This window comes from Pistacia vera, unplaced genomic scaffold (assembly GCF_008641045.1).
Source record: "Pistacia vera cultivar Batoury unplaced genomic scaffold, PisVer_v2 Contig94, whole genome shotgun sequence".
NCBI lineage: Eukaryota > Viridiplantae > Streptophyta > Magnoliopsida > Sapindales > Anacardiaceae > Pistacia > Pistacia vera.
Window position 1 is genome coordinate 420,794 of NW_022196823.1, and position 10,927 is coordinate 431,720.

Sequence of the window (10,927 nt, forward strand, 5' to 3'; positions counted from 1 at the left end):
AGGATTAGAAGGCATGTGCCCAGATAAGCTGGCAATGAGGCCTAAACGAATCGAGCCTCTGCTAATTGGGTCCAAATGGTAAGCAATCGGGCCTCTGTTGTGGGCCCAATCAGAATTGGGCCCTAGCTTCCAGCTTTGTTGAAGGTGTCTTTGTCTTTGGGTCGAGGACATTTTTTGGCCCTAACAAATATTATGTTTCCTTACATAGTTACTATACTTTTGTATAAATAGGTTGTGTATTTATATAACAATTCACAACAACTCAATACAAACAATTCAATTCAATTGAATATAAATCTTCTCTCTCAAAGATATCTCTCGAGCATACTCAAACTCTCTCCAATTGTCTCTCTTGCCCTCTCAAAGATATCTTTCAAGCACACTCCACCTCTCTTTAATTGCCTCTCTTTCCCTCTCAATTTTGACATTTTCTCTTTTTACCCATGCATGGGTAACCTAGATGGTTAGGACGAATTAGAGATAGTATAGATAGACGCATGGTCTCAAGTTTGATTCCTCATATAAGCATCGCGATTTAAGCGGTGGGTTGTGGCGGTAGGTTGCTGCGCTAGTCTCTTTTGATGAATAGTTGAGGTGCAAGTAAGCTAACTCGGATATATTGGTTACAAAAAAAAAAAAAAAAAACATATTTTTCTCTTTTTTATTTTTACAAAATTATTTTTGTGAGGTGAAAAATTCAACTTACTGTATTTGTCAAACCTAAGCCCAAAATTCTAACCTAATTGAGGAATTCCTTTTTTAAATCACAAAGATAATTCTAATGTTAGAAAAGGCGTCAGTGGGGTTATCCGCGTAGCCTCTCTAATGCTTAAGTCAGCAAATTACACTTGGGTATGAGTTTAATTGACAGAAGTTGCTGATTAAATGTATCAAATACTTTTAAAAGAAAATGTTATTTTGTATGAAAGTACTTAGCATAATTGATCATCCTCATTTGTTGATCCCGCGGTCCTTTATATAGTGCCCTTAGGAATGATTGGTTTTTAACTATCGTGCATGTTCATTAACTACTCCCTCCCTGCTCGGCGTGGCAGTTATGCTTGTAACGGTCCTTTCCATGCTCAACCTGGCGGTTAAGTTTGTAACTCCTCCCTCCATGCTCGGTGTGGCAGTCATATCTGTAACCACATTAGCCACGTTCTAATCCGTGCTCAACGTGGCAGTTTTCTTGTAACCGCCTTAGCACCTCCCCTTCAACTGCCTCAGCACATCACTATAATTTAACTCTTGTTGGTGTGACAGTTTTGAGTGTTTAATAACTTTCCTATTTTTGGGCTTCTTTAGGCTTTAATGTTTGGGCTTTTGTATGTTGGACTTATGAATTCATGACCCATTATTTTACTGGGCCTTTTTATTTTCATCCTACAATTTTTATTATAAAATTATTAGAATATTTTCATTAAAATTGAAAAGAATGTTGTTATTTAAGCCCATCAAAACTCAAGTCGCATATTAAATAAATTAAAATATATATTATATTCCAATGTTATCCTTATGTTCTTCCTCTCTCATCTTAACCTTCAAAAAAATATATGGAAATTTACATAACGTATCATCAAAAATATCTTTTGAAAAATTCCATATAACGTTCAATCGAGATAAAGTTAGATTCAAAACCTTATTCCAAACCAAACTAAAAATATTTTAATTCACAAAACATAAAATAATATTATCTCCTTCCACTGATAAAGCATGAAAGTGAAGAAAATCTAGTGTGCAAATCTCAGTTTTTTGTTTGTTAGATTTACAAAATATAAAGACTAGTTAAATAATTCAATCTCGTATCTTTTTTTTTTTCATTAACTAGTTTTAAATCTTTTTTTTTTTAAAATTAAGATACAATTTCTTTTATACTTCAATTTTAAACTTAGATACAGTTTCTTTGTATTCCAATTTTAAGAAAGGTTAAATGAGAGTAGTTTCTTTTATGAATAATCCTATGTTTACAATTAAGTTATACAATTAGGTAAAAAAATTACAAGATTCATATAAAATGATTACTATGTCTTATGTTTTTTACTTGATTGTATGATTCAGTTATAAATATAATATTATTCTTCTTTTATACTTCAATTCTCCTTTTGAATAATATTTTATTTATGATAGTATCTAGTGTTTTTTAGAATCCAATATTATTTACAATTCCTTTAAAGATTGGATAGAAAGAAGATGAGGGTGTTTTTTGAAATATAATTTTATTTAATTAAATATTATTTAGTATGGGGCCTGAAAAGAGCCTTACCGGGCTCAAATAACACTACTCGTTTGAAAATAATGGGTAAAGTTATATCCCAAATCCATACTAAATCCAACAGATTTACCCAATATCAACCCAATTATTTATAGGTTTGGTGGCTACCCGTCCCAATGCCCAAGTTACTCCTAATTACATTGGGACGGGTAGGAACCCAACCCAATGGCCATGGGGAGTTCTACAGTCCTTAATTTTCTTTTTCTTTTTTTTTTTTCTGGACGTGATTTTTATATCCATTCCTTTGTTCATTAGTCCCTAATCAAGGGGCAAAATTGTAAATAAACGAGTTAAATCTCCCGCTTTACAATAAACCTCCGACTCTCTCTCTCCTTTTTAAGATATCAATTTTATTCAAATATTAAATTAACAAGCAATTAAAATCATTTTAAACCTGCTTATAGATTATTCATGTAATTACTTTGCAAATTCAATATTATTCATAGAGATATATATAATAATAATCCTTGTATAATAATCATCAAGCAATTCTTGATAATAACTACTGAACTATGTAATAGAAAAATGTCAAAGTCTTGCTTGAACTGAATTCTACCGAACCTGAAGTTTTTTATTTCGGAAATAAAAAAAATAATGCAGATTTCATAATCATTGATCTAAGGTTCCCATTTATTTCACCATATATTATATAACTACCTTGCATATGTACTTAAGCTTTTAGTTCTGCTAGCATGAAAAATTATAAATATATATTAATTTATTTAATGGATTTAATCAAGTAATTAAAATTTTGTTGGAAAAATGATAAACATTCTAACCTTTACATGTAGTATGTATAAACTGCTAGCTATAAAATCTTTATAGACCTTGTTTAAAACTAGATAATTTGCAGAAGTAAATCTCCTCCATAATTGTAAAACCAAAAACTAATTAAATTATGTATTTCCGAGCAAGTTTTACAATCAAGTAAAGAGTAACAAAAAAAATAATAAAAAATAATCTTACATTGAGTAATTATTATTTATTATTATTTTTTTTGTAATTTTCAATGTGAAATTTTATAATTCTTTAAAAAAAAAATGAGACTTATAAAAAGCTCTACTGTTTGAAATAATAACTGTCTTAAAAAATTAAAAAGAAAAACAAAAGTGCTAAAAATGGGCCAGTGTCGATTGTGGACTCTGTGTGTAAATGTCCGTGGTATGGCTGCATAGGTATTAGATCTTTATTTTGGAAAATGTTGAACCTAACTCAGGGCATGTCCTGCGGTAGGTTGCCTATTTGTTTTCTCTTCGTTCTTATTGGCTCCATTTCCTTGGTAAAAGAAAGGGCAAAAAGAGAAGTCAAGGTGTTGGCTTAGATAACATCATTCTTTTGCACCTAACTCGGGGTATGTCTCGAGGTGGGCTGGCCGCTTTTTAAGGCCTCTTATATATTCTTTTCTTCTATATAAAGCTTAAAGCCTCTTGTATATTCTTTTCTTCTTCTATATAAAGCTTACTTACCCTAAAAAAAAAACTCACATTTACTATGCAAGCTTGAAGGTTATGACTTATACAAACCACAAGTTTAAAAGAAAGTATTGACATGCAAATATGAAATGAGAATAATGTCACATATTCTCATTCTTATTGTATTTTAGATATTATTATATTTCCTTTATTGCAAAAATTGCATCATTATTGTAATATTTTCTATCCTTACATAGCAATTTCACTTTTGTATAAATAGATTGTATATTCACATACAGTTCACAATAATTCAATACAATACAATTGAATTTATCTAAAGATATCTCTTTGGCATACTCCGGCTTTCTTCAAATTACCTCTCTTGCCCTCTAAATTTTGGCACTTATAAATTATTAGTTTTTTCCAAGAGAGCTATAAGGATTTATTTCCGAAGAGTGAAATGATATTTTACAATTCAAATCTAATGATATGTATTCATGTTTGACAAATTAATATGAGAACATCCTTACTAGAAAGTATTATATAACAATTGTATTGCTCCATATCATTTTTTTTTTTTTTTTAATTTGAAGATTTATCATTTTATCTTTTAGATTATTATTATTAATTTTTTTTTCTAGAATAATATATTAAAATGATTTTATTATTATCTTTTTGGTTTTTCTGTTCATCATGTTATCTAGCTAGAAACTATCAAATCATATATGGATAAATGTATTTTTTTTCAAGTTTAAAACAACAAATTAATAAACATTCGATAAAGATTGACTCACAACTCAATCTTACAGACTTTCTCTCTCAATCCTGTCGTAACAACTTGTAATTGGTCAACTTACAATTAAGTTAGTGAAACCCATTATTGGACAAACAGAACTCATTCTGAATTGATCAATTACGAATTATCACGTTGACATTATTTTAATTTTGTTGTTTGTGGGTTCATAGTATATTTTGATATAGAATATTCCTTTTTAGAGGTTTATGATGTGACTTGAAAGCGAGTTTGTAATTTAAACAACTGTAGATGTAAAAATCTACCTGTACGGAAAGGGGGGTCTGATCCCGTGAGGTTGAGGCCACTAGCGATCCGCTGCACCTGCACACGTAGAGAAACACACACGTGAAGCGAACGGGAAACACCGGGGTGGTGTTTGCCGTAGGCACTCCGACGCTCAAGTCAGCAAGGCTGAAAGAGGCTAATATAGTGAGGGCTAAGGAATAAGAGATTACCGGAAGTCTAGTCGGGGACTATGACTACGGCGAATCAGTGAAACTCTCGAGTAAAGAGTCTCGGGTGTGAAGGTGTAATGTCGATGTCCTTTGTGAGAGGGCTGGCCTCTGCTTATATAGTGGTCGTTTGGTCTCCCAATCCTGGTGGGAGCAGGAGTCCTAATATGACTCTGATGTAAACCCTAGAAGAATTAGGGTCGTGGTGAGTTGTCTTACCAATGTCCAAATAGGAAGGTAACTCTGTTTAAGAGAATGCGCTAAGTAGGAAAGTGATCAGGAATAGGAAGGCGTCTTTGAATAGGAGGTTGATTAGGAGTAGGAAAGTACTATGACAGGGCTGTGGGCTCTGGATTCGTCCGTGGACCTAGGAAATGGGCTAGGTTTGAGAGGCTTGTGTCCGCTTGATTTGGGCCGGTTTATACCTCATGTTAAAATAGAACTAACATGGCTTGGGCCTTTACAGGACTGGGCCTGGTCCATCTTCGCTAATGGTCCTATTTCCCTATTTGGGCCAAGGGCGATTTTTGGCCCTAACAGTTTGTCCCCCACTCTCTGAGTTGAGAGTATCTCAAGTCAGAGAGTAGGTTGCACTCAAGGCGAGCTCGTTCTTTCCTCACGGACGAGAGATCATTGGAGAGAGCTGACCGATGCAAGTGATTTGATTGGATCTTGGTCGGTGTCCATTCCTGAACAAGAGCACACTACCACGCGGTGTGCCTGATCGGTTCGACGAGTCGAAGAGCTGAAAGCTAGGTTAGGTCTCTCGGTACGTTAGCGCGATTATCACGGAAACCGCGAGAGGGGCAATTATTCGTCCTGCCAGATCGGGCGAAGCTCAGGAAGTTTACCGAGGAGATCCATTCGGTCGGGCTGTTGGGACGACCAGATAGGTGGGGAGACCGAACATGTTGACCACTCGTTCGCCTCGGACGGACGAATGGACGAGGCTTGATGGCTTTCTGAAGAGTTTTACCCGGGCTACCCCAAGCTCATGCGTCGATCGACTGGGCCTTCCGGGACGGCTGAATGCGAGACGTCTGAGAAGGCTCTTGACCTGAGAAGCTTAGTCGGTGGGACGGATCGAACTGCCTAGTACACTATTGGGGCGAATATTGGACGTGTGTCAGAACATATTTCTGGATGTTCAGGCTGAGTCGGTCAGGAGGGTCGGGCGACCGAGATGCGAAATCCGTACAGGTCCACGATTTCCCAGGTGGTTAGGATCGCTGCCACGTGTATGGTGGTGATCGATTCGTCGTTTCGAGAGCGGGAAAACGAAGAGACTCCTGACAACTGACCAATCACAGCCTGCCACGTGTCTGCCTTTTTCTATACAAAATTGGGGAGCAGACTGTTCATCTTCCATTCACGTTGGTTTTGCGTTTTCTTCCAAAAAATCTCTCCCCCTTTTTTCTGCGTTTCTGTCCCAGGTTCTTGAGCGAAGGTGGTTTTTTTTCAATCATCCAAGGTAATTTCTTCTTTTCAGGTCGTTTTGTTGTTCTGTAGGTAGATTTCACTTTTTGAGAAATTTTTGGGAGGTAGGATAAAGGTGTTTTGAGTTTTTGAGCGGGTTGAAACTGGATTTTCGAGTGTTCTGGTGTTAGAATTTTGGAGAATAGGTGTAGGTTTGAATTTTCCGGTGGGTATTGGGGAAGAATCCGGCAGTTTCGAATATTTTTTGGGGCTTTTTCTTTTGGATTGGGCCTGGAAGACGAAGTCGGCTTAGGTGTTGTTTGGGTCGGTCGGTACGTCTGACCGAGTGGTGAGTGGTCGCGCGGCGATCGGTCATCCAGGGTGAGCGGCGGTTTTCAAGTTCATGGGGGTGAGCAAGGTTAGCAGGTAACTTGGTTGGACCTGGAGGTGAGTCGGTCTCCTGGGGCGAGCGAACCACTGTACCGAAGGTTTCAGGGTCGGTCGATAGGAGTGGTCGACCAAGGGTAGGTTGACCTAGTTATCAGACAGGCCGGGTAGTAGCGTCTCTTCATTCGACCAGTTAGGCGAGCGACTAAGATTGAAGATTGATTTTCGCGGGTGTCGGTCGATGTTGAAGGGCGAGTGGAAGCTGGGTTGTCATTTTGAGTTGGTTAGTTCTCTAGAGAACGGGTCGATCGGTTCGGACGGGCGAGTCATCCACGATGTCTGACGATATGTCCTCGGAGTCGGGTCGAGATGGGGTTGATGTTGGGGACGAGTATGAGCGTGCCCCGACTATGGTGATGATGCCTGAGGGGAGCGTTCCGGTCGACGTACCGACCGCAGTTAGTGTTGCTGCTCCAAGGTCGAGTGGAGTTGGGCCGAGTGGCTCGGGTAGGTATGGTAGGAGTGGGGAAGACTCCGGAGGGGCTGGCAGTCCCTCTTCATCCAGTTGTAGCTTGGAGGAAGAGCCGAGCCAGCAGGGCAGTGGGATTCTTACCAGGGATTATCCGCCCATGCTGAAAGACAGTGACATGTGGCGTATCCGTACGCTTTATCATATCCCTGGTTCTGTCAGAGTCCAGACCCCGCGATCGTACGAGCGGGTTGATTGGGAAGCTGAAGGTTGGGTCTGCGTGTACGAGAAGTGGTTTCATGATGGGCTGAGGTTGCCTATGCCTCGCCTTGTCTGGGAGGTGCTGAATCACTTCATCATCGCCCCTTCCTAACTTATGCCGAACGCCTGGAGGCTGTTGATGGCCTTGGAGGATCTGTGTGTTCGACATCAAATTGTGTTCGGCCTGCACGAGCTGCTGTACTCGTACTTCCTGAAAGAGAATGATAAGGAGAAGGGCCGATATTTGCTAAACTTGAGGCACGACCGGTTTCATCTGGTGACAGACCTGCGGTCTAGTGATAAAACTGGAAAGACCATTACTTTTTCTTGAAGGGTCAGGCCGTTTTCGGAGATAGGGGCATGGGCGAGATCCCGACCGGGTGGCGAGCAACTGGTGAGAACTTCGTTGTTTCTTTCGTACTTTTGATTACTAAATCTTGATTATGTTTTTTGTTTGCAGAGCTTGATTTCAATCGCGCTGGGCAGAGCGGGGACGGACATATGGCACATTCCATGTGAACATCTAATGCTAACCTGGGTAAATTTCTCCATTTGACATGTTATCGACTCGATGAACACTCTGCTAAAATGTCAAGTCGACTAGGCATAAATGAATCAGACATCACTACATTAGGCAATGTCGCATGACTACTACATCTCAGTTGCAAGCAACTCCACTTCACTCAGTGTCGAGTAAGACCAAGCCTGCTACACGACATATCTACTCAACATCGTATCGAGACAAATTCCACAAGCTTTAGGGCTCAAATCACAGCTCATTGGTCTCCACGTTGTTTTGGGTGGCTGCAGGTGTTTTGTTAACTCTTAAACTTTTTTGTGGTTGGGGTGTTTTGGCTAAATTCTCAAATGTAGAGGGGCTGGGTAATGGTTATTTGGTAGACATTTGAGGGCAATTGTGTCCGAAATGGTATTTAATTAAGGGCAAAATAAGTTTAAAAATCATATGACCTGGTAATCTTTTAATAACAGCCTTGGGGTAGGGTATCAGATTATCCCCTACATTACCAACAGTGAATATTATTTGCAATAAAAGATACCCATAATATTTTCTTACCTGCAAACCAAACAATGGAATCTCAAAAAATAAACGAAGATTAGCCCCGTTATCTTATATTACCCCGATACAAATGCACCTAAAGAGAGTACTAGGAAAGTTTAGGGAAATGTGTTAGGTTAGTTTGGAATGAATTGGTGGGTATGTTATACTGATATGTTTAGTTAGGAGGATAAATTGGTGGGTATGTTATATAGATTACTAGATTGTCGTCCTTTTTAAATATTAATATAAATATTATTTTTATTATTATTTTTTATATCATTTCTTTTAAACCCCTACATTTGAAATTTTGTTAAAACACCTCAGCCATATAAAACTTTAATTTATAACAAAATCACCCCCAAGTCATCGCCGACAACCAACCACCACTGTCGACCACTGCCGGCATGGTGCATGACCAACCAAATTTGGTCGGTTCTACGCCAGTGAAACCATTTTCGGCCGTGGATCACATATCCATGGCTATTTCCTGACAAAGATGTGGTCATGAAACAACCACAGATCTGGCTATGAAAATGTTAGATTTGTTGTCGTTTCACAGCCAAAGATCTGGCCTTTTCATGCCAGATTTGTGGCCATTTCACAGCCACATTTTTGGCAATTCACAGCCAGATTTGGCAAGTTATGCGCCATTCCGACACTTGCTTGGCCGGCAGTGGTAGTTTTGTTAGGCTAGAATTTGTTTTAAATATAAGGGCATTAATATCCAAAAACTTAATTAATTAGGGATAAAATTATAATGGCAAGTTCATGTAAATTAATTTAAAAATAAAGGTATTTTTGTCCAAAAATTTTATTAACAAGCGGTAAAATTGTTACAAAAATAAGATTACAAAGTAATCTTAAAATACCTAAGAAATTAGAGGTAATTAGACTACTTTATATATTACCAACTGTAATTACTATTGGTTTTCGAAGATTATTGGAATCTTATATTACTTGACAACCAAACGTGATATTCTAAGTAATATAAGATGACATTACCTCAGTAATCCCCCATTACCCCTAACCAAACACACCCTGCCAGTCTGTCACTCTGCTTTTGAACAGTTTGAAGTTTTCTGAATTTATGATCTGAACCATGATTATGTTGCGTGATTGGGCCAAAGAGCAAGTGTTTGGCCTTGAGTTGGAAGAAATCAAGACACTTTTGGCTCTTGATCAACCTATTTTCACTTTTTGGAAATTCTCACACTAAGTTACTTCAAGGAAACTTACAACCTTTAGGGTGCACTTGGTTTGGGGAATATTTTATTGCTCAAAAGGTAAGATTACCTTGAAGATTATGAGGGAATGTTATACCAATATGTTTGGTTAGATTAGTGGGTATAAATAATTAAGATGTTTGGTTGGGAAGAATAAAATATTATTGACAGAGGCTTTTACTGAATTGCCCTTCCTTTTTAATATTATAATAATAATAATAATAATAATAATAATAATAATAATAATAATATATTATTATTATTATTATTTAAATAAATTCCTTTAATCCCCCTATATTTGATAATTTAGCTAAAACACCCCCAACAACAAAGTTTAAATTTTAACAAAATACCCCCAGCCAGCATCGACCATTGGCGTCAGTCACCAAAATGGCGCACAACCAGCAAGATCAGGCTAGCCGTTCACCGTTTTGGCTATTTTCAACCAGATCGAAGCCGAAAACAGTTAGATCCATGCTAATCTAGCCAGCAATGGCCAGAATAGATAGTCTATTCTAACCATTTCTGGCCTTCGATCTGGTCAGAAACAGCCAAATCGTGCACAGTCAGCCAGATCTCGCCAGTCGTATATCAATATGATGATTATTTTCGGTGGCTGACGGTGGTCTTTGGTGGTTGGGGGTATTTTGTTAACTTTTAAACTTTTTATGGCTGGGGTGTTTTAGCTAAATTCTAAAATGTAGGGGGTCTGGGTTATTGTTATTTGGTAGATATTTGAGGGCAATTGTGTCAAAATGGTATTTAATTAAGGGCAAAATGGGTATGAAATTAAGATTACTTTGGTAATCTTTAAATACCATCCCCTGAGGAGGTAATCTAATTATCCCCTATTTAACCTATAGTAATCATTATTGGTATTGAAAGATTACCGAAATATGCTATTACTTGACAACCAAACAAAGGAATGTCCAGAATTAAAGATAGATTATCGGAGTTATCTTTCCAAAGCCCTAACCAATCACACTCTTAATGAGATAAACTTTAACAAATTTTGATATCTTTATGAGTAAACGACATTTTCCCACCCAAGGTTTGGCGAATCTGCAAGTTCCCACTCCTGGTTTCATAAATTGCAGATTCTCACCCTTAAATTACACCGTTATGTTTCTCTCAAAATAACCCTTACATCTCAAATTTCCCTCAAATAATCCCTGGAGG